Genomic DNA, 25,519 nt, shown 5'->3' with positions numbered 1-25,519 from the left:
GGATCTTGGAGGGTGACAGTAGATTGTCATAAACTTAATTAGAGAGTGATGTCAATCACCGTTCACATTGCAAACATGGTATCTTTAGTGGTGCAAATTATTGGAGCCCCTTGCAGCTGGCATACATTTATGTACCTGTTGAGCTAGTGAATGCTTTTTACTCAATCTCAATTAATAAACACAATCAGAAGAAGATGACCAATGAATTTTATCTGCCAGGAGCAACAGTATACTCTCTGTCTTATCACAGGGTTATTTATATTCTCTTTATTTCTATCATAATATAGTCCGTAGAGACCTCTCAAATCCCAGAAAATATGACACTAGTATTTTAACATGATTTGCATTATGCTAACTAGACCTGGGGAAGTAGTATTCTGTGGGTAAGATTTAGTAAGACACATGTGTGTTGGTAGAAGAGTCAGGGGCCTGCCCTCTCAATAAAATTTCTAGAGTTCAGTGTTCTAAAATATGTCAAAATATCCTCCATGAAAGACAAGAGGTGGTAACATTTTTAGTGTGGCTAAGCATGTTGAATATAAAAGATTGACTCCAAAATTCCCACCTCGCTAAACTTTTGAGTATCTTTCTTTATGGAAGAAGTCAGCAAACTTTTTCTGTAAAAGGCCAGGTGGTAAATATTTTATACTTGTGCACCACAGTCTCTCTTCAACCCTGCCATTGCAGTGCAAAGCAGCCAGGAACAACAAGCCACACATGCGTGGTGTGCCTGTGTCCCACTGAAACTTTATTGGCAGGTAGCAGGGTGTATTTGGCCTAGGGGCCATGGATTGTTGCACCTTTTGTAGTGTATGCCAGGAAGTTTCAGTGCCACTAATCTGTAGAATCTAGGTTTATATTAACCAACCCCACTCACAGGGAGAAATAGACGCCAACCAAATATCAGCCCGGGTGATGCAGTCCTTAGAAACCATTCTTCCTGGGCTCACCTGATGGGGTGACTATCAGAACATGTAAAGTTTTAATAGTTAATACTTTATAAGCATGGATTATCACGTCTCAGAATTTTTAATGTATCATGTTCGTATAGAGTGAGAGCATGTACACACACGTGCAGAGACACACACTGTGCTATTAATATTAAACATTGGGGACTATACTTCCATGACGTTTTCTCGAAATTTCAATGCTTCCTGCTTTATAGCTAGATCAACATTTTTTTTATGAACTTTTCTTCCTGAGATGACACTATAAAATTTGCTGTCGCTTTGGAAAAGCAGTAATGATTTCTCCTCAATTTCACAGATCTAAACATGCAATTTCTACAACCCTTCTTGCACTCACTACCCTATAAATGAAACTTTCCTCTACATACTCATATATAAATGTTAATGATCAAACAATTACATTCAATGAGTGTAAGTCCATTATGTTTCCTTTGTTATCTTGCTTACCAGTGTTGGCCATATTAAATTATAAGTATAGATCACACCTGAAGTGCACATAGCTGTGTATCACATTGAATACAGCTGGTACTTCGTGCAATGCTGAGAAGGATTATCAGCAAAGGCCTATGTGATTGTGATTTTCTGCGGCAGAGACCTCTCGACATGACAAAAGGAGACTACGGGGTCATCACTCAAGCTCTAGACAGACCTTACAATACTTCAATCATTCCCAGACAGGTAACAAATTCCTTTCCCTATGTCTGCTAAGGAATATTTGTGGGTTGCTTATTGCTTTTGTTTTAAAGGCAATTGATTTTTTTTAATGCACCCCTTGTCATCATTACCGTCTTGAGTAATGTGAATGAATTCTCATTATTATAAATTATTTTGTTTTCGCTTTAATGATTTATTTTTCCAAATAAGTATTGAGAGTCAGGAATCCTTAATTTTTGTTCCTGCTCTTCCATTTACTGTTTGTGTGACTTTAGGCAAGTGGCTTCCCCTCTCCAGACCTTTGCTTTCCATCTCTAAACAGATTAGATTGTTTGCAAATGTCCAAGTTATAATACTTCCCAAATTCACGAAATCTCTTCACTGGCATTAAACCACTCGTTCTCTCTTGCAAACCTTAACATGCCTGTGCATAAAGTAAGAAGAATTGTTTAAAGTTGTGATTACCTTAATCCCTGTTTTATTTTGTTTGGTTTTCCTACTCAGAGATATTTCATTTAGACTCTGCATTGTATCCTGTTTTTTAAAAATAATACAAGGATCTATTTGATAATGCTGGCCACTTCATCCTCTTGTGCTTCTTTGATGTTCTTAACATTATACTACATCTCTAACCATCCCTCATTTTAAGTCCTCTTTTCAGGCACCTCATCTAGCTTTTCCCTAAGTGACAGTATTCCTCAGAGCTCTAGCCTAGATTTTCTTTTGTATTCACTGTATACAGTCCTCTGGGGAAGGCTGATGCACACACATGGCTTGGAGTGCCATCTGTACACGGTGACTACTAATCTGCATCTCTGTCCTGTCTCTCTCTAGAGCTGCACCCCTCCTTTTCTGGTGCCCACTTAATATCTCCAATCACTTGTGCTGCAAGCACCTCAACTGCTGTGTATCTAATGCTTCACTCATCTCACTTCCCCAATATTCTGCCCATTCTCAATAAACATCACCATGATTCATCCAATCCGTCAAGCCCAAATCCTGGAAGTCATGCATAAATCTTCCCATTCTCAATTCCTACATCCAATGAATGTCTGTGAAAAATGTGAGAGTGAGAGAAGATAGAAGTTAAACAGTTTTTTTGTGTGTGTGCAGCATTAACAGGCCCCTGTGGACAAAACCCCACCCCAAACAGAATGCAAAGGTTTGGTCCACATGAGAACAAGTTCATGAATTCATTTTACAAAGGTAGAACTAACATTTAAACAGCATATTCTTCTCTGAATTTGAAATTTAGCCTCAAGCTAAAATTAGTTAAGATGCTCTAAGTGAATTCTCATCCTGCTAATTGGCTACATTTTCTTTCGTTAGTTTAAGATGGAAATTACTCCAGTCCAACTCATAAACAAAGACTCTCCTTTATTCAGGTTAAAATGACATATGTTTTGGTCTCACTCTTGTTGCTTGAAAGAGACAGTCTAGAAGGATGTCCTATGAGATTAAGGTTTATGATAAAGAAAAATATTATGGGAAAAATTCAACTTCCCGTTATTGTATCAGTTCCTTTTAGACATATGAGGCTGATGATTTGCTACTTCCACTAATCCACTCTGTGTCATATGACTGAAAAGGTAAAACAATACAAACAAAGCTTTGGACCATGGCATAGTCTCGTTTTACCTTGTTTGAAGTTTTATCTTCCTTCTACTGTAAGTAAAAGGACCTCATCAGAAAAATATTGACAGTAGTCTCTTCCTTAGCTGCAGTTTCAGTTACTCACTGTCAACTGTGGTCTAGAAATATTAAATGAAAAATTCCAGAAATAAACAATGCACAAGTTTTAAATTGTGCGCTGTTCTGAGTAATGTGACAAATCTTGTGCCTTCCTGCTTCATCCAGCCCGGGATGTGAATTGTCCCTTTGTCCAGCACACCCACCCTGTGTGCCCTACAGCCCATCCGTCATTTAGTAGCCAACTCAAATCAGATCAGCTGTTGCAATGTCACGGTGCTTGTGTTCAGGTAACTCTTATTGACTTAATTGTTCTCTTATATTACTATTGTTGTTAATCTCTTACTGCACCTGATTTATAAGCTCAAACTTTATTATAGGTTATGCATATAGAAAAAGAACATAGTCAACATAGGATTCAGGACTATCCTTGGTTTTAGGCATCCACTGTGGGTCTTAGAATATATCCCACAGCAGATAAAGGGTGACTTCTGTACATAGGAAGATGTGTGAAAGTGCTTTTCAGTATGCAAATTGCAACCACAATGAAGAGGATTTAAAATTTATTTTTATTTTTCACAAAGCGTTTACTATGTACCAGCGATAGACACTCTTTAAGTACTTTATAAATATTAATTTATTTAATCCCCAAAATGAGCCTAAAAAGCAGATGCTTATAAAATCTGTAAAATGGAATAGTGCCCATCTTGTAGATTAAGAAATCAGCCGGGCGCTGTGGCTCACGCCTGTAATCCTAGCTCTTGGGAGGCCGAGGCGGGCGGATTGCTCAAGGTCAGGAGTTCAAAACCAGCCTGAGCAAGAGCGAGACCCCGTCTCTACTATAAATAGAAAGAAATTAATTGGCCAACTGATATATATATATAAAATTAGCCGGGCATGGTGGCGCATGCCTGTAGTCCCAGCTACTCGGGAGGCTGAGGCAGAAGGATCACTCGAGCCCAGGAGTTTGAGGTTGCTGTGAGCTAGGCTGACGCCACGGCACTCACTCTAGCCTGGACAACAAAGGGAGACTCTGTCTCAAAAAAAAAAAAAAAAAAAAAAAAAAGAAATCAATTATCAGAGTAGTAAGCTGCCTAATATCACATAGCCAATAAGTAGTTCAGAGGGATTCAAACCCAGGCTTGTCTAGTTATAGGGTACATGTGCTTAACAACAACACCAGAGTCACAACATTGCTTAACCTGACTTCAGTCAGATTTCAAACACAAACAGCACATGCCATATTTTGGGGGAAGTTTTCAAGATATTCAATATATTTTATGTGAATATTTTTGATACATAATGAAGGACTATAAAAATCTTCACAATCTGTATGCAAATCTCCTTTCTAGTAGACACGGGAGAAATGGTTTCCCTGCTATCCAAGTGTCTGTCAGAAATTAGTTGCTAGAAGATATACTTCTGTCTTAAATTTAACTTCAACAAGATCAAGGTTATATTCAAAGATGAGAAGATCATTTAGAAGTGGCTCAGGACATAACAGCACTAGACATGAAATGTAGAAGAGGTTTTTGAAGAGACTCACAAAGAAGAGAAATTTCGTCCTAAAAAATAGAAAGGTTTGGAAATGCAGAACACATGCATTAACAATTCACAGATAAGCCTGTAGCACCTTGTGAAACACTCATAGGCAGAAACTTGCCGGGTGGTTTTAAATGAATTTGGGGAATATTTGTATGACTATCAGGTGTGTTTGGATATTCTGTGAAAGACATCCACATCAGAGCATTCACATGAAGGCAATTATTTCAACATATGTTCTTTTTTGTTTTTTTTAATTTATTCTTTTTTTTATTCTTGTGATATTTTTCTTTTTTTTATTTTAGCGTATTATGGGGGTACAAGTGTTAAGTTCAACATATGTTCTTAATGCTGACATATACCCTACACCCCAAGTCAGATGAATCTTAGGGACAATGTTGCAGTTTTGAACATTATTTCTGATTCTTAAATAGCTATTTTATATTTATCCTGCTGTAGAGGAGCTAGGGTCATTTTGTAACATTTAGGCAAGACTTTCATTTAAATAATTTGGTTAATAATATGCTGAGGAAAGCAAATTTGTGGACTATAGCTACACATACATAAACAAAACTAGTCATAAAATATAAACTGAATAGGCCGGGTGCGGTGGCTCACGCCTGTAATCCTAGCACTCTGGGAGGCCGAGGCGGGCGGATTGCTCTAGGTCAAGAGTTCAAAACCAGCCTGAGCAAGAGCAAGACCCAGTCTCTACTATAAATAGAAAGAAATTAATTGGCCAACTAATATATATATATATATATAAATTATCCGGGCATGGTGGCACATGCCTGTAGTCCCAGCTACTCGGGAGGCTGAGGCAGAAGGATTACTTGAGCCCAGGAGTTTGAGGTTGCTGTGAGCTAGGCTGACGCCACGGCACTCACTATAGCCTCGGCAACAAGCGAGACTCTGTCTCAAAAAAAAAAAAAAATATATATATATATATAAACTGAATATACTGTGATATCATTATTGTTTAGCCAATAACGTTTGCAGAAACCAAAAACATAAAATTGCATGGCTTTTATTTATTATACATTTCTTGTACGGTAAGAAGAAATTATGGGCAACATTTTTGCTAAATAAAGAGCTAAACTGGACACTTCAAATGTATCTCATCTGTACCAAATAAATTTTAAAAAGTCAAATTTAGTTCATTCAGATCCTTTTACAAGATATCCTGAGAATATCTTGTAAAATCACCTTATGACAATGGGTAGGGCCAAATTCATTTCATCAGAGGTCCATTTTCATCTCTTAAATGCCACTAGTGTAATTTTGTAACTGCACCACTATGTGGTTGGTGGCTCCTTGCTTTATGCAGAAAAGGTTAGACAGTTTATTTTTCCATATGCATGAGAGCTCCAGGGTAGTGGTAGAAGCTCACCATTGAGTCAGCACCACCTGTTTTCCATAAAATAATAATAATACCAAGTTGATAAACTTAATAGGATTCAACTAAACTCAGAGATAAATTTAACTTAGAAATACCTCTGTCGAGAGTTTAAAAATATACACTTAATTTTAATTAAGTATTCTTGACCATTAAGAATTTATCATTAAGCAAGTGTACACTCAGTAACTGTGCTGATTATTTATTCATACTTCTTTTACAGAACCGATCACTTATACTGTGATAACTCTGAAACTAAGCTCTTAGATCATCTAATCTTACATTTCCTTAACAGTCCCTATGTGAATGCTTGGCATGTAGTAGACTCTTAATTCATGTATACATTTGTTCAATCTGGAATTGATCAGTGTGTGGTATAGACCTGACTCACTTTACAGGTATAAGACCACTGAAGTGGCTCTGTCTTCAAAAAGCTAATAGAGGATATTGATGTAGTATAAATATAGTTTCGGCAGGACTATGCATGAAATCTTGGGAAAGTACATAAAAGGTACATCTACCTATGATGGAAGAATAGGCAGTACCTTAAAGTACTTCCATTAGCTAGGCATTAGGATGATGAAGAGAGCAGTATGTGCAAAATTACTGAAGCATGCACGAGAGTAATGTTTAAGGTTCTAAGTAAATTAAGAGCTGGGAGATACATAAGAGTGTATGAAGATGGTAAGAATTGGGAATAGACTTATAGAAGAGGCACGGTAAAAGACCGGAGCAGCAGATCCAGAAAAAATTTGAACAATGTTGCAGAGTTTGATTTTATCAGGAAGGCTGGGAGAACTAACTGAAAGCCATTAAACAGTGAAGTAATAGGATGGACTGGATTTTGGAAATAAATTCTCAACAACAATGTGTAGATTAAATGGAAGAAGATTGGAAGATGCTACAGTGACTCAGGAAAAAAGCAACCATGGCCTAAATTAAAGTGGCAATAGAAAAAAAAAAAAAACATTCTAAAAGGTACTGTGGAGAAGAAATATATAAGACATCAAACTGGTTATGAAAACAGTGAGAGAATGGAAGAGCCAGTTGTGACTCCTAAGATTCTGACCTGGTCATCTGTGTGATTCTGGTGCCATTCACCGTGATAGAGGATGTGGAAGGAGCAGTAAATTTAGCTGGAAGAGAGAAAAAGAAAGCACCGATGATATCTGAATGTGCCAAGTTCAGTTGCAGCTTTGTAACATTAGGAAAGAGGAAACAGCATAGAATAGTGGTTAAGAGACCAGACTTTCTGCAAGTGCTTACAAGAGTGCTTTTCCCCCAGGAATATTGAGTGATACATGTACAAGAGGCTCATAAGACAGGGCCTGCCTGATATGTAAATGTTATCTAATAACATTATTCTTTGTTACTATTTTTACCCAATTGGAGGCACCCAGACATTTTAAAATGGGTGCTGAACCTGAGTAGAGAAATAGGGGCCAGAGAAAGAAATCTGGAATCATCCTCACACTGGACACTGTTTCTCAACCCTGCTGTTCTACAGAATCATCCAGGAGCGTTTGAACATGCCCTGGGCTGGGCTCTTCCCCTGCTGGTCCTGATGGACAGCCGGGCATGAAAGCACAGGTGGGTAGCAGGAGAAGATGGAAGTTACACTGGGTATGATCTCCCAGGAAGAGTGGGTAGAATGAGAAGAGATCTTGACATCCAAGGTTTCCAGACCAAAATCATCTTTCCAACAAGACCAGCCTTTCTCTAGAATCTGTGGTTTCTATTTACCATAATGGGACTATGGGCCAACGTGAACCATGGTATCCTGGAAAAAAATAACGATCCTGGAGTCTCTTGTTTTTTTCCTGCCTGTGACGAGAGTCACGGGGGACTGGGAGACGCCGTGGAGAAGCCGGTGACTGCTCCCACTGTCAGTCACACTGTGGCCCCCGTGAGGAAGTTGGGGCTGGGGAACATTTGGGGTGTGATCATTCTGCGGAGGAAGAGCTGTTCTTCCTCCGTGTGGAAACAAGCTGAACTGTAGCAGCACCATCAAGCTGTGCCAGCAGTGGTGGTTAAAGCTCCAGCCTCAAAATAGTGCTTTTAAGTCCCGGGCTCACAGGCACATGGGTGGAGGGATGACGAACAGTTCCTAGGATATGAGAATAGCAGGGCGCCCGCCTCACATTTGAAGAGCGTTGTTGTCTTCAAGTGAAAAGGAAGCTATTCTAACAGCCTCTCTTGACAGGGCCCTCCAGGTGGCCCACAGGAAAATGACAGATCTGTACATCTCGAGAAGCAGTGACAAGACCTAGAGGATCAGGTCTATTGTGGCACAGGGCCACCAAAATGGAGCATGATAGCAGAAAGACTTTCTCTTTATTTCCCTCCCCCTTAAGCATACAGGTGAAATCACAGGTCATCCGTGGCAGCACCACGTTTGGGGGGCAGAGACCGTCCTCCTGTGTTGTAGGAAGTGCACCATACTCCTGGACCACATCTCTTCCACTGAAACACCCAGTGGAAAGTCATCATTTCACAAAGGCTGGGGTCTCTTTATGCAGCTTTATATAACTATGCCTTGATCTACTATATGCAGAAGAAACAAGGATCAACTAGGCAGAACTAGACTGCAAATTGGTCTAAACCTAAAACCAGCATTTTTCCAATTATATTCATAGGGTATATTTGGAAACAATAAATATGGCAGGTCCAGTTTGGCTAACTGGATAAATATAAGAGATAAACTGGAAATAATGCTGGAAAAGTGGTTTGGATCAGCAGTCCCCAAACGTTTTGGCACCAGGGACTGGTTTCGTGGCAGACAATTTTTCCGTGGACGGGGTGAGGGTGGCAGGGGATGGTTTCAGGATGATTCAAGTGCATTATATTTATTGCACACTTTATTTCTATTATTATTACATTGTCACTTGCCACTCACTGATAGGGTTTTGATATGAGTCTACAAGCAATTGATTTAGTATGTATGGTCTCTGTGCAGTCAGACCTCTCTGCTAATGATAATATGTGTTTGCAGCCGCTCCCCAGCGCTAGCATCACCGCCTCAGCCCCACCTCAGATCATCAGGCATTAGATTCCCATAAGGAGTGTGCAACCTAGATCCCTCGCATGTGCAGTTTACAGTAGGGTTCACGCTCCTAGGAGAGTCTAATGCCCCCGCTGACCAGACACGAGGCGGAGCTCAGGCAGTGATGTAAGTGATGGGAGCAGCTGTAAATACAGGTGAAGCTTCGTTTGCTCCCCTGCTGCTCACCTCCTGCTGTGAGGCCTACTTCCTAACAGGCCACAGGCCGATATGGATACCAGTCCATGGCCTTGGGGTTGGGGACTGCAGTTTTAGATAATTAATTTCTACCCCGAGTGTCAAGGAAAAGGGTAAAAACTAAATTCAGTAAACAATGGAGAGATTGGTATTACATAGCATCGATGATTTTGGAACAAGTCATCCATTCCATTTCACAGATATTTCCCGAGCCCCTGAGATGTAGCAGATTCTGCTGTGGGCTCCAGGGATACAACAGTCAGGAAAAGTGACAAAACACTTGCCATCGCAATGTTTAAATTCTAGCAGAGGAGGCAGACAATAAACCAAGTTAGATTCATAATAAGTCTGGAGGTGACAAATGCTACAAAGAAAACTAGAAAGTGGAATAAGAAGAATAGGCAATGGTGGTGGGGAAGGCATCCTGTTTGGTACTATTTTGTACAGATGGCCTCTCTGGGAAGGGACATTAGAATAAAACCCAAAGAAGAAAAGGGAGTGAGCTTCATGGCCATCTGAGGAGGGAGCAAATGCAAAGACCCAGAAGAGAAAGAAGCACCCAAACCCTCGTATTCCTGAGTGCATGATGCTGCCTGCCTCCCTGTCTCTGTTTTTCTTTTTCTTTCTTTCTTTCTTTTTTTTTTGAGACAGAGTCTCACTCTGTTGTCCAGGCTAGAGTGCCACCATGGCATCAGCCTACAACCTGCAAGTCCTGGGCTCAAGGAATCCTCTTGCCTCAGCCTCCTGAGTAGCTGGGACTATAGGCATGTGCCACCATGCCCGGCTAATTTTTCTATTTCTAGTACAGATGAAGTCTCACTCTTGCTCGGGCTGGTATTTTTCTTACATGAATGACTATATCATTTACGACAGTTTGTTTTTGTGTTTTGTTTTGGTTTTGATAGATACGATTTTGCACAACATGGGGTCTTCTGGAAGAAGAGGAAAAAGAAAAAGATCCTCTCCATCCTCTTTGTCCTCTAGAAAGATTAGAGCCAAAATAACTGTTTAACAAATCTACCACCACTGATCTTGTCTCCAAAGCCCTACCATCATTTTTTAGTACACCAATTTTCTCTTTTATTGTCTGTCGACTGAGGATATATGGGAGCAGCCCTTTATTGTTATATGAAACATTCCCTGCAATTTGGAAAGGCTGAGTTTTCTTTTTGCACTTCTAATTATGAAAGGGAACCTGGACACAGCATGATTGAGGATATCAAACAGCTGTGAAAGCATGCTTCTCTGATGCTTTTGATTCATTAAAAAGCATCTTTTGCTCCTTTCTGAGTAATAGCTACTCAGAATTTCTGTAACACAATGATATTCTGGCCAGTCTGATAGCATCATACATGCAAAACTTTATATTTTCTCAGCATTTTGAATAGAGGCACAAAGTTGCATGACTTTCTGGATGTTTTAGAGGACACTGAACACCTCAGAGAAAATTGTTTCTTAGTTATAGCTTCTGTGAAGCTAGCCAGAGTTTCCAGTTTACTAGAGTCTTTTCAAACTGGGAATATTAGAAATTTGATTTTTTTCCCTCCTCATGTCATTGTGGGTCTTACTCTCTTTGCTCTCTTGATACTTCCTGTATTCATTCTAACTTCTGCTCCACAGTAACACTTCATAATTTATACCTGTCTTAAAAACAAAGGGCAAGGGCAATCTAGCCAGCAAGTGCTGTCATGGTAGAACATTCTCTCTTGCCTCTGATGAAGTAGGTTTCTAAAGGGTATAAAAATGACATTATCAAAAAGGAAAAATATGATCTTCAATTTAACCTTGACCCAATTATTGAACTTGAAACACGGCCAGCTTTAATGTTGATAACATAAAGCAATATTATATGATATGGTCTACCAGACACGGAAAAGTTCCCTGCCTAAACTATGAACCTTTTCACAGATGCCCCATTAGTAATCAGTTCCTTTGGATTAAATGTTTCTTTATCCCCACAATTTTCTTGAAGTACCATTTATGGAAGGGTACATACAGGAAACATGTAATGGATTCTTTTGACTGAGGTTACCTGGCACTTTTCTCTTATATACTAGAGTAATGAGGACACGGGAAATATAAAGGTAATAGGAAGGGATAAAGTGCAGGAAAATGTTGGTAAAATCTCTCTAAATTCATTTCTTTAATGTTTATCCAAGAGGCAGCCCTACATGAGACAGCAAATGATTACTATTCTTATTAACCATTCGGCTACCTTAGCTAACCAGTGGAGTGGGAGGGCAGGTAATTACCTAGTGAATGGGCTCCTCTCCATTAGAAATACAAACCCAAAACAAACATTCCCAGCCATTTTCATCAAATTAAATCTGAGCAGAACACCCACCTGGATGGTTTCAGTCTATAGTAATTTTAAGTGCATGTTTTATGTCTTCTCTGACACAAAAAAGCACTGCAATAAAAAGGTGACAATTTGCCACTTATAGGCAAGTGAAAAGTAGAAAATTACTCCAACCTGTCAGAATAGTTTTTTTAAAAAATAATATTAGGATAGCTTCCTTTAAGGAAGCCACAATTTAAGGGTCCTAAGTCCCAAGGAATAAAAGAGATAGGCTGTACCATGTAAAGATTGTACAATGTTTGTATATAACCATAAAGTCCCCAGAGCATACATTTTTTTTTGTTTGTTCACACCATGTGTCAGCAAAAGACAGATTATTATCATCATTATTTCTGTAGCTTTCTTCATTATCCAAATGCTTTATAGACATTGATTAGTTAACTCTTCTATGGTCCCTGCCAGAAAGGTCAATGTGATTAATCCAAAGGCAGAGCCAGAGAGCCTTGAGGTTAAGTGATTCATCCTTTCTCTCCAAGGAGATCCATGGAGGACAAGATCTAAACTCCAGAGTTCTCCTGTCTGAAGCTGTTCTTATCCTTGCTGACATATGTAACAGCGAAAATGCTTTTTCTTCCCTAGTACAATATGATGCAGCAAATACTCAAGATTGTACACACTTACTGGTAAAGAATAACATGTCATCCTTTGTGAGATTCTCTGATTAAAATGAATGCACTTGGGTAAACTTTTCAATATGTGGCCAGAGGAGGAGTTTCAGGTTAGAGCTTTTACATCTTTATGCAACAGTTTATTCTTTCTATACATATTTATCAAGGTACCATCACACCCCTGGAGGCCCATTCCAGGCTTCAGGGACACTGAAATGAATCTGAGAGCCAATATTCTGCTTTCCTGGAGTTTACTTTCTAGTGGGGCGAGACCAACAATAAAAAATATTAGAGAAATAAGAATGCCAACAAATAATGATAAGGACAGGAAGAGAATGATATAGGATGGTGTAGAGTCTGGCAACTAGGCGATTCTTTAGGTTGGGTAGTCAGGGACGTCCTCTCTGAGCAGGTGGCATTGGAAGTGAACTACAAGAGGGAGACAGCCACGTGTAAAGGAGAGCAAGAACGTTCCAGGCAGAAATAAGAGCTAAGCTAACAGGAAACTAGTGAAAGCCGTAAAGGAGAAATGAGCTCAGTATGGCTGGGGACCTGAGAACAATTCAATGTGCCTAGAAGATAGTGAACAACTGGGAGAGTGAAATCATTTAAGTTCAGAAAAATAGGCAGGGCCAGAGAAGGTAGGTCAGGGCAGCGAGCTCAGAGTTTATTCTAAGTGCCTTCTGGGAGGCTCTGGAAAAGTCTTAAGAGGTGATGTGACAAAATCTTATTCCTATTGGGTAATCTCTGTCATTTTGGGGGGAAAATACCCAAGCAGAGAAGCCAGTTAACAGACAGTTGCCGTGGCTCGGGTGAGAGATGATGGTGACCTGCACTGGGACGGGAGTAGTAGAGATGGAGGTGGAGATAATTAGATGAATGGGAGATAAGTCTCAAGAGTAGCGTTGACAGCATTTGCTAATAGATGTGGGAAATATGAGCAGTGAAGGCAAAGACAACTCCTATGTCCTCAGATGATGAAGTGAATTATTAGTAAGTACTTGAAATCTAAGGCTTTTCATAATGCATTTTAACTTGAGGCTTAAGGATCCTTGCCCTAATTTTCTGATCAAGGAGATTAAAAAAATTTTCAGCTATAATAAAAATGGTGATGATAATCTGGTGTCTGGTTCTTCACTGTAGTAGGTTCTGGGAAAAAAACTGAAGACTAGTTCAATTCCACCATTGCTTAAGAAAATTTTAAAACCAAAACCAATTTGAACCCACTTAAAATTATTAAAATATGGAATTAATTCAAGTAAGTTTTTGATAAAGTATTTATTAACCATTCATTTATGTTGCAAAGCATAGAGATATTTCAAGACAGCATAGGCACAACCCCAGCCCTCATGAAACTTATATTCTAGTGGGGAAAACTGTCAATAAACAGTTATCACAATTGATCCATTCCAATTGGTATGAAGGAAACAAGGGGGAAATGTGAGTTATTCTAGGAGGTCGTTAAGGACCTCTTTAGGAAGTGACATGTAAACTAAGGTTTGAAGGACATAGCTAGAGAGGTGCTGTGACCATTAGGATATAAAGTCATATCACAACGATTTACTGACTGCAGGCATTATGTCACCATCTTCAAATTCTGAAGAAAGAGCATGCGGTCAATTGATTGGCTGGCCTCAGGGCAGGTGTGCATTCCTGACCCGTCCAGTTGTGGCTTGAGAACGAGAATGTGTCAAAGGGAACAAGCGCCTGTAGGGACTAAGGGAGAAGCTGATAAGCTAGAACAGACGTTGGATATGACAACAAATTGACTTATGCTTCTAATATCTTCTGCTCACCTTTGCATTCCCAGAGCTCCACAGAGTATCAAGCAGATAGGAAGCGTTCAATGTCAAGTGATGGATTGAGTGGATAAGTGAATAAAGGCAATTAGAGGCAGAGCAGAATGCAATTCTTGGCTCCTGTTAAGTAGCAGGGAAGTCTAAATCCCAGATCGATTATGGCCCTCTCCCAATATACGGCTCCCATCATTCCCATCAACTTTTGGAAGTGTGCCTCACTCAAAGACATGCTAATAAAATTAGGTTAGAAATACTTTTCTTATTATTGACGCCTAATGTTTTTTCACATCTGAATTCAGTGCTTCTAAGATTTTACAGAGCATAGGAATCACCTGGCAGAATTATGTTAAAATGCAAAATCCTAGGCCATTTGAGCCAAGAATATGTATTTTTAACAAAGACCTTGAGTGATGAAGACATAAACAATCAAATTTACTTTGAGAAGTACTGCCCTGTAATCATTCTCTTCCAAGTCCACTCTCTTGTATTTTTAAATGGTCTCTTGGATTCTCTTTGCTGTCCACTGTCATTGTCACGAATAGTTTAGACGTCATCACCGATCAGTTAGATTCCAGCAGCCACATACCTGTTCTTTCTTAGTTCAGTCTATCTATGTTCCACTCCATCTTGCACTTTGAATTCAATGTATCTTCCCAAAACAATGATTTCTGGGTAAAAGATGTCCAAATGACTTCAGAAAGGAGCAGAATGTTCATATTAAAACTACAGATTTGAATTCTATCTTTTCTATATTTTAAGCTCCTCAACCTTGTAGACTTTTTTTACTTGCTATGACTACAAAAGAATCCTACTTATTTGTTTTCCCAAAGAGTTTTCTATTTTACATGACCTGATGCTCCCCCAAAGGAAATCTAAAAATGAGAATAATCAGGAAGCCTAATTTCCATTCGGCCTTTTCCATAAGCGAGCTGTGTGAATGTGAGCAGTTTTCTTAGCTTCTCAGGAATCCATTTGTTCCGTCTATAAAGAGGTAACTGGCTTAGACTAGTGGCTTTCACACATTTTGATGACTACCCTCTGTGAGAAAGATGTCATGACAATGAAGTTACAAGACTTCCACAAAACACCCTTACAGCGCATGATGAACTCTATTTTATCTTCAGATCTATTCTAGTCTACCCAGGTCTTGCATTTTTTAAAAAAATGCTTATTGCAGCTCTCTAAATTGATTTCACAACACCTTACCCGATCATCCTGCAGTTTGAAAAACACATGGGCATAGGTGATCTTTATGGTCTGCACTAGTTCTAATGCGTATGTTAATGAATAAACATGATAATCCTTTTACATATTTGTGTGTTCTCTTTATTTATATATAATCACTTTTGTAGATAAGTTCCTGGAAAAGAAATAGGTGTCCTAAGGTTATCTGACAACTCTGGTAAAATAACATTAAGATATGTTATACATTCATGAGTTTATAATCCGTAATATAAAAATAGCTTAGGCCGGGGGTGGTGGCTCATGCCTGTAATCCTAGCACTCTGGGAGACTGAGGCGGGTGGATTGCTTGAGGTCAGGAGTTTGAAACCAGCCTGAGCAAGAGTGAGACCCCGTCTCTACTATAAATAAAAAAAGAAATTAATTGGACAACTAATATATATAGAAAAAATTAGCCGGGCATGGTGGTGCATGCCTGTAGTCTCAGCTACTCAGGAGGCTGAGGCAGCAGGATTGCTTGAGCCCAGGAGTTTGAGGTTGCTGTGAACTAGGCTGATGCCACGGCACTCACTCAAGCCTGGGCAACAAAGCGAGACTCTGTCTCAAAAAAAACAAAAATAGTTTAATAATGATACGAGCCAATGGAAAAAATAGATTCATTTGCTCATTTTCCTGCTGATGCAAGTACAGGTTGCATCCTAAGAATTTTCACCATGATTGAGAAACAGGCACCAAGAACGAAGGGACATTCCTTCATATCTTGGTTAAATCATTGGTTTAAATCGCTTGGTTCTCAGTCCTGACTTAATTTTAAAATCACCTGGGTATGTAAAACAATTTTCCAACCCTATTCTAGAACTATTAATTCAGAATATAACAGTGTAGAACTGAATCATCAATATTTTTTAATCTCTCCAAGTAAGGACTAAGAACAACTACACTAGTTAATACCTCTAAAGTCACAGTGCTCTGGGAACCCAGTTTAGTCCAATGACAGAAAACAAGGGTAGTGGCAACTGCTATTGATACAACATTCACCTTTCACTCTCTTGGCCCTACATTCCTTTTCTCAGCTTCACACCAATCTTCTTCATCATCTTCATAATCCATAATGGAGAACAGCTACTGCTGTAATTTAAGTAAGAACGTCCTTCAATCCCAAATCTCTTCCATTGGTCCCACTGAGTGCAAATGTCCTTTGAGAAGGGTCACTATATCAACAGTTGATCCACTTTTGTCAGTTCTCCAGCTCTCTGGGGTAGAGTTATAAGTGGCTTGTAGATGTGTCATTTTGAAGAACAGAGCTGTAAGTGGAAGGGGAGCAGAGTGACAACCATCTCTCATCACACACGTCAGCACCGGGAACCGGGGACTCAGAACAACAGGCACTTTGGAAGACACACAGGCAGGCAAAAACAGTGACAGACTCAAGAAACTAGAGGAAGTTAGAAGTCATGATTTGGCTTTAATATAACAAAGCCTTACTTGTGAATGAATCACATTTTTAAAAACCCATTAAAGGGAGATCATAGCGATGGGGGAAATGTAACCAAAACAAAGTTAAATGAAAAAATTTAACAAATGTTTGTTTTGGGGTTTATGGTGCTTCTGGTTTTTGCTTTGTAGACTTAATTTTGTTTTAGTGATTAGTTTTTCTTAATAAACAAAATAACTGGATTTTGAGATACAAGGACTTAAAAAAAAACTTGTGTATTCTCATCTCAGATGAAAGCTACTGGAATTTATATGCTTCCTTATCGCCACCTGGTGTGTGTTAAAATAATGCAAGGGAAAGACAGCACAGGTTAACTGAATTACCAATGGAAAATCAAAGCTGGCGACTAAACAGCTTATTAACAAATACCCTTGATATAGCCCGATGAACTGCAGACATCATATGGGAGCCTCTCAATTCAGTGAGGTGGCTTTGTGTGCTTTGCAGAGATTGATGAAAGGGCTTATTTTATTTTGAATCTATGGCATTTTTCTGATAATGTTAAAATGCATTTTAATATATAATAAAATTACATCATAAATAATAAGAAATATAAAAACATTTTACTTTACAATAAATATGAATAAATAACTCTAACTATTAATGATATTGGTACAAAAAGATGGCTGTGTTTATTGTATTATGTTTTGATTCCCTTACTGGGCAAAAAAAAAAAAAAATTTGGGATGGGTTTCTAGAGAAGACCAAGAGGTCTTCAGAGAACCCGACACCGTCTCTGGCTTTCTCTCCTCTCCCCCCGTCGTACAGACAGGACTTGGCTCGTGCTGAGCTGGGTCAGAATCTGCACCTGAGTACAGCAGATGGAGACTGCTCCTGATAGGGAGGACCTAGATGGTCAGTGTCACTGCTTCTGGAATGCTGAGGGAAGTACCACAAAAGGCTTGTGGTGAAGCCAGAATGGGGCCTCTTGCTCAACTCTCGCAGGTTGACACCAGCTTGAGAGGTACCACCACCAGCAAACTCGCTCTATGGAGAAGCAAGGGCTGAGGAAGAAGCTGTCATGGCCCGTTTACTGGACGGAGGATGAACACATAACACAAAACACAAATGCAGAACACAAACAAAAACGCAGACACACATATAAACAAGTTGACTCGAGTAATAATACACCAGGTCAGTTTTATTTTTATACTCTAAAAAATTAAAGTTAGTTCCTTGTACATAACCACCCAGGCATTGCAGCAATGGCCATAAATTCTGGAATACGTAGCCCTAGGGAAGCAGATATCCCCTGGCTCAAGGTTTCTAGGTGGTTGCTATAGGCACTAGGCATAGATCACGGACTGAGATTAGCAAGGATGGGCAAGGCAAGTCACAGGGGGCATTTCTCATCCCCAGCTTTTCTTAGGGTGATCCCCTCAGATCTTCGTCTGAACCCCGCGGATGTGCCTGGCTTAGGTCGCCCCTGCCTTGAGGGGTCTTACCTGTCCTTGACTAACCAGCCATCTTATGGGGTATATGCAGCAATCATAGGAACAATGTGTTTATCGTGTGGCCTCTAGACCCCCAATGTCATGGGGTGGGGTAGCTCTTGCTTACTTGTAACTCAGGTCCTTTGTTATGCCTCTAGGCAACACCTTGTTTTTGTTATGCCTCAAGGCAACAGAGGCCTTGTCCGGAACATATCACTTTTAAATGCTCTGGGCAGAGCACGTACATTACTAAATTTAATTCTTAAACTAAGAAAATATATGTCAGTCCCCTACAAGAAGCTGCGCTGAAATCTGCTGCATCTGCTCATGTTCTGGGGGACTTCCCTCATGCCCAGTGATTTCTGTACTAGTGGCCAAAGAAGAGGAATCATATAGCATGTGTGTGTGTGTGTGTGTGTGTGTGTGTGAACATGTGCGCATGAGTGTAGTGTGTGAGTGCAGGTGTGAGTGTGGGTGTGAGTGTGGATGTGTGCATGCAGTGTGAGTTTGTGTGTGAGAGTGTGTGGGTGTGTGTGAGTATGGTACGAATGTGGATGTGAGTGTGGGTGTGCGTGTGAGTGCGTGTCTATGTTCTCATCCATCCAACACTAAACCCATCGCTCTGTTTGCTGCTTTCCCTGCCCATTCCACACTCCACATTTATGTCATTGCTGTTCTTGGAATTTTACTGGGCTGTAGAGTCTACAAGTCTGGGAACCACTGATGTAGTTGATGAAAATAACAAGGTGAAAGGAATGAGCAATTTCAGAGCCTTACTCTCTTTGGTGTCTCACAGATATGCCATAATCTGTTAATTATGAAACATAAGATGATGGGCCAGCAGATCCTGGGGAATTGGGGTGGCCAGTAGGGGGAGGGGTTCTTGAGAAGCAGGGACTGTATGTTCCTTGAATTTGGGAAGAAAATCTGAAATGGGCGTCCGAGGCTAAGACTGATGTCACGGGTTTCGCTTAGAACCAGTCCTGGGTTATACAGTGATTTGCAAGTGCGGTTATATAAGTGATTTGCTTATGGGCACGTTTCCTCAGCAAGAGACAAATTTTGGAAAAAGAAACTTCAGGTAACAGAGCCACAAGTCACGAAAACTGGCTCCTACCCTTAAGTTTTGTACAGTCAGGTTAATTCTTATCCCTTAAGTCTTGTATAATTTTGGCATTGATTGCTAGGTGGTTGCTTTTCCCCCTTTCTCACATTTTCCTTTAGTCAATAGCATAGTAAAAGCTTAAGGAAAAGAAATTTTAAAAGCATTTTATCAAACTCTTTGAAAATTTGTCTAGTTATTGAAATATATATTTATTTTCTTAACTTTGTTCACTTAGACATTTAATAGTTTTTAAAGCAGTCCCTGATTATTCAAGAGATGCTTATTCCCTTTCTTTAAAACACTTCAAATGTCTATTGTTGGCAGAATCCCGACAGCCTCCAAAGCTTTAGCAAAGCTCAACAACTTGGTTTAATTCAGTAAAAGCCTCATTAACTTAACTGGATCAGGGAGAGTCTCTCTGCCAAAAATTAACCTATTTAGCACAGAAAACAGTCCCTTTCTACCTATAATTGTCATTTCTCCCAGATCACTGCAGTCAGACTGTCACTTTCTTTCTTCTCCACCCACAAACACAGAAATCCTTGCAGTTTGTAGAATGATCTGGCATTTTACAATATTGGGATTGTTTAAAGAGCCACATACATATTTTCTCAAATATAGTCTATGTTGTTCCAAATATAGCTTTTTATGCTAATAAAATTATAGCAATTATTTATCTTTTAAATCCCATTTTTAACACTAATGCTAAAGTGTTATCAATGCTATTTATTTCAGGTCTTTCCTTTAGAATGAATAGTTACTGCTATTTGCATAAAGTAGGGAAGTTGCTAACTTATTCCTTCAAAGGGGACTTTTTTTTTGCCACTGATTTAAGCAATAATTGGAAATAGACAAGTAGCATGCATGAAAAGTGGTAATAGTACTTTCTTATTCTGTAATCATTGAACAGTGGGAAATTGTATATTATTTGATTCTTTATTAATACTTGTAAAGGCAATATGTCTAATTTGAATACTCTTGTTCACTTTCATCAAATTATTTAATAGTTTTTCATTGCTTTTTTAGTGGCTCTGGCTTACAAAGCTTAAGTTATATTTGTAAAATGAGCAGTTAAGTGTTTTATTGGTGAGAAAAATTTAAGTTGGAATGAAGGTATATGACTTTGAATCATAAAATGAGCTAGGAGGCAATTGAGAGATAATATACTCTAACACCCATTCTGAATTTTCATTTTATTGTTTCACAGATGAGGAAACTGAGTCCCAATGACTTGCCTAATTCCACAGATCCAATCAGTAGGGGGAAGAATTTAAAGTACTTCATTTTTTTTCAAAGAAGCCAGTAATGTGTATTGCCTTAGATTAGGCACTACAAAAGCATGGTTTATTTTCAGACTCTATCAATAATGGGACTACTCAGCATGTGTCTGGTGCTTAATCAATATTATTTTCTATGGTCTTATGATTATAGCATTCTTTGTAGCCTAAATAGATAATAAATAAAGTCATTTATATTATTGAGTCCTTCAGAGATATTTACAATGGAAATGAGATCAATATTTTCAGAATTATTATTAATTGAATTGGTTGGGTTTTTCTGTTGCTGCATAGATTTTTAATAAGTAATTGACTTTTGAGATGGAATCATATTCTAACCTAAACCTAACATGGGCAGAAATATGCAGGAGCATTCATGACCAAAAGACAACCCTTCAACCTTGGGTCCCTAAAGCAAGTCAAAGCCAGACTAAAGTGTTTAAGGTGACCTACCTCTTTTTGAGAAGAGAAATACCCTAACTCCCAGCTCACTCCTTGCAAAAGAAATGTTATATCTGTGTCAGTCTTGAACAAACTGCTTCTTTCTGTAGCTTCAGGCATTATTGTCCCGGAGACTGGCTCTTGAGAATTGTCACATTTATTATTTGGCCTTTTTCCTAAAACTTTCAGATCCCTAACACTGAGCTTCATCTCATCATGTAGTATGACTTGATGTTTGTTTTCCTGTAGATAAAGCAGACTTTACCAGCTTGTATTAATATAACAGAGCTGAGATTACTCCTGGCCTTTTGTTTTAGAAACTAAACTTCCTTAAAGGACAGAGAAATCAATTAAAAGAAAAGTCATAGTAATGTTCAAAACATTCTTTGAAATCTTTTCAACAAGTTAACAGCTTACACGTCTTTTACTGGAGTTGTCTCTGGTGTATTGCAAACCGAGGTGCCTCCTAGCCTCCCCTCCAGCTGGCATGCCTAGAAAATCTTTGTCTCAAGAGCAAGGAAGAAGGTCCAAAATGCCCATAACCAGCTGAGACATTTTCCTCATTGGGTATTCATTCATGTCTTGCTTAAAATCAAGGTTCTGCTGGGCACGGTGGCTCATGCTTGTAATCCTAGCAGTTTGGGAAGCTGAGGCAAGAGGATCAGTTGAGGCCAGGAGTTTGACACCAGCCTTGGCAACATTGTAAAACCCTCTCGCTACAAAAAAAATAAGAAAAATTAGCCATGTGTGGTAGTACGCACCTGTAGTCCCTACTATTCACAAAGCTGAAGTGGGAGCATCACTTGAGCCCAGGAGTTCAAGACTACAGTGAGCTATGATATTGCCACTGCATTCCAGCCTGTGTGACAGAGAAAGACCCTGTCTCTAGAAAAAGAATGAAGGTTCTGTTGGGTGCACTTTACTTAGATCTGCCATGTCCAGTCTACTTTTCATGAAATAAAGTTGCACAAACACCAACAGCAATTCATAAGTAAAACAGATTATATTCTTTCTAACAAAAGACACTTGCTTAAGTAATTGAACCATAAAAAAAGCCAAAAGCAATAAAAAGCATTGGCTTACCTGGAATTACCTGAGTTTTCTTACTCAACACTGATCAACCAAGAGATTTGAGTCATAGTTATTTGGTTGATCAGCCTCGATCGGAAGGTATGGTCACTTTCAGGAAAGCTAAATGCCAAAGGAAGCTCTTACATAAGAGATTATATTTGGAAAATGTGTAATGGAGTTGCAAATGGCTTTGGAGAAAAAAAATTCATAGGAATAACCCTCCTCTTATGCCTTTTCAATTATGCTAAAGATTGAACTAAAATTCCTAAGATTTTAAAACCTACTTTCATGTATTTTGAGCTTTTGAATTAAGTCTATTGTTAAAATTTTAGCTCACAGTTGCATAGTATTTAATACATTTTCTAATAACACAGTAAGGAAAAGGAAAAGGACATCTGAAGTCACTGTACATAAATTGAAATATAATGAAATGTTGTAGTTTCTTTTTCGTAAAAATTCTCGAATATATTTATGTATGTAATCTATTCGAGGCTATTCATCTGTTCTGCAAATATTCTCCGACGGGTCATGCCTGGCAGCGTTCCTGGCTCTCGGGCTACAGTGATGATCGCTGTAATGGACAATGTCCTTTCCTTCCTAGGCCATTCTGGGAAATGAGAGTGAATAATTAAATTAGTGATCATTCAACTAACTAAGTGATCAATACCATACCATTCAAATCGAAGTTTTAGGGTTATGAAAAGAGGCTCCATTTAGACCAAGTGGTAGGGAAGAGTCCCTTATGGCAGTGACATTTACACTGAAGCCTACAGAACGGACAGAAGAAGACCAAAGACTAACAGGGGAGAATGCTCCAGACAGAGGAGGCTCTGAGAGGGAAAAGGTTAGGTTTGTTCAAAGACGGAAAGTACACGTTTCCTAAAACAGTGATTTTGAGGGAGAAAGATATAAAATGAGGTTGAAGAGTTTGGAAAGACTTCCATTTCATGGAAGGATTTTGGTCTTTATCTTAAATGCAGCAGGAAGTCGTCAATGAGTTTTTTTTGTTTGTTTGTTTGTGAAAGGGCCTGCTTTATTGGGAAGCACAGTGCTACACAGTGACCAGCAGACAAAGGCTGCCCAAGGGACAGCTTTTACACATCATACTCCAAGACACACAGGATGTTTGCTAGTAACAATCAACTGGAACATGGATCCCTCTGGGCAATTTCCCCAACCTCATCCCTCTCAGGTCAGGAAAACTCCCATTTTCCTGATGGCAACTCTGGTTCACTAGAGATAGAGCCCCTCGGGGGTGCCTTCTTGTTTTTTATACAGAACATTTTCTTTAGACTTTTTGAAGTCTTCATTTGTTACTTTCATTCTACGTTCTCTTAAGGCCATCAGACCAGCTTCTGTACAGATTGCCTTAATGTCAGCACCAGAAAGATCATCTTTAGCCATGATCAAGTCATCCAGAGTTACATCATCAGCCAGCGTCATCCTGCTTGTGTGAATCTGAAAGATGCGCTTCTTAGTCTTTTCATCAGGCAGGGGGAATTCGATCTTTCTGTCGATGCGGCCTGGTCTGATAAGTGCTGGATCCAAAGTTTCTATTCGGTTTGTGGCCATAATAACTTTCACATCTCCTCTCGAATCAAATCCATCCAACTGGTTCAACAGTTCCAACATTGTTCGCTGAATTTCTCTCTCACCACCAGAATTTGAGTCGTATCTTTTTGTCCCAATGGCACCAATTTCATCAATAAATATGATGGAAGGTGCATGTTCTTCAGCCACTCGAAACAATTCCCGTACGAGTTTGGGCCCATCACCTAGATACTTCTGAATGAGTTCAGAGCCAACCACTCTCAAGAAAGTAGCCGAAGTCTGGTTTGCTACTGCTTTGGCTAACAAGGTTTTACCTGTGCCAGGTGGACCATAGAGAATGACTCCCTTAGGGGGCTTTATACCCATCTCTTCATAATATTCAGGATGGGTGAGAGGAAGCTCCACAGATTCCTTAATTTCCTGGATTTGGTTGTCCAATCTCTCAATATCAGCATAGGTCTCCTGGGGGGCCTTTTCTACCTTCATCACTGTGACCAGGGGATCTGTGTCATCCATCAGCACCCCTATCATAGCATGCACCTTGTGGTTGAGCAGGACTGAGCAGCCTGGTTCCAGCAGGTCCTTATCTACAAATGAAAGAATGCTGACATAGTGTTCTGAGCCCACAGATGTAGACACGATGGCACAATTGTCATCGATGATCTCTTCCAAGGTTCCTACTGACATTGGGGTTCCCCTCAGATCATCCACTTTTGATCTTTCCTCCTCTTGCTTTTCTTCTAATGGTTTCATTTGTTCCTGATTTCTAATGAATTCTTCCTCCATGAGAAGATAGTCTTTAATTCTCTCCAACTTTAATAATTTTAACCGGCACTGAGTGTGAGGTGTCACCAGTGGCAGTTTACTGGCAGCATCTGGTCCTTTTGTTTTCTTCTTCTTTTTCCCCACTCTAGTTGGGACAGGAGGTTCATATTTCTTTTTCTTGTCCTTGTCATCCTTCTTGCCGCCTCCAGGACCATGGCCACCACTTTGACTTTGACCCATCTTGCCTCGGTCGCCCAATGAGTTTTTAAATAGTAGAATAACCCAGTCCTATATATGTGTTTGGTTTTTTTTTTACTATTTTTTTTATTTCAGCATATTACAGCAGTACAAATGTTTAGGTTACTACCTATATTGTCTTTGCCCTTCCTGAGTCAGAGCTTTAAGCGTGTCCATCCCCCAGACAGTGTGCACCGCACCCATTAGGTGTGAATATACCCATCTCCTCCTCCCCCCTACCTGCCCAACACCCGATGAGTGTTACTACTATATGCACACTTAAGTGTTGATCAGTTAATACCAATTTGATGGTGAGTATATGTGGCGCTTGTTTTTCCATTCTTGTGATACTTCACTTAGTAGAATGGGCTCCAGCTCTATCCAGGAAAATACAAGAGGTGCTAGAACATAAGTGTTTTTAAAATTCACTTTGTTTCATATGGGGCTGAGTTATGACTTTCACGGGCCTTAGTAACCTTTGTGGGCCCCTCCCCTCATTATACATATGATATTTATATGTATCTATGTGTATTATATAGATTATATAATCTATAAAATATATCTATAATCCATTTCATATAGCTATATTATCTATCTATATATTATTACTGTATTGGCATAAAAATGAATATAATTCAGACAGAACTATGCCCTGTTTTTCTTCTAATATTAAAAAAAATTCAAACATTTTCATGAGTCCACTAAAATT

The 25,519-nt window shown here is 39.3% G+C and overlaps 1 pseudogene; it reads right to left on the bottom strand.

Annotated features, from left to right (window-relative positions):
- Positions 1-23,256: 23,256 nt before the first annotated feature.
- LOC105865722 (26S proteasome regulatory subunit 4 pseudogene) lies at positions 23,257-24,825 on the bottom strand (annotated as a pseudogene).
- Between the last annotated feature and the right edge of the window lie 694 nt (positions 24,826-25,519).

Source organism: Microcebus murinus, chromosome 9, assembly GCF_040939455.1.
Source record: "Microcebus murinus isolate Inina chromosome 9, M.murinus_Inina_mat1.0, whole genome shotgun sequence".
In the NCBI taxonomy this organism is placed as follows: Eukaryota; Metazoa; Chordata; class Mammalia; order Primates; family Cheirogaleidae; genus Microcebus; species Microcebus murinus.
The sequence above is the reverse complement of the archived record's forward strand: the minus strand, read 5'-3'. Positions and strand labels throughout refer to the sequence as shown.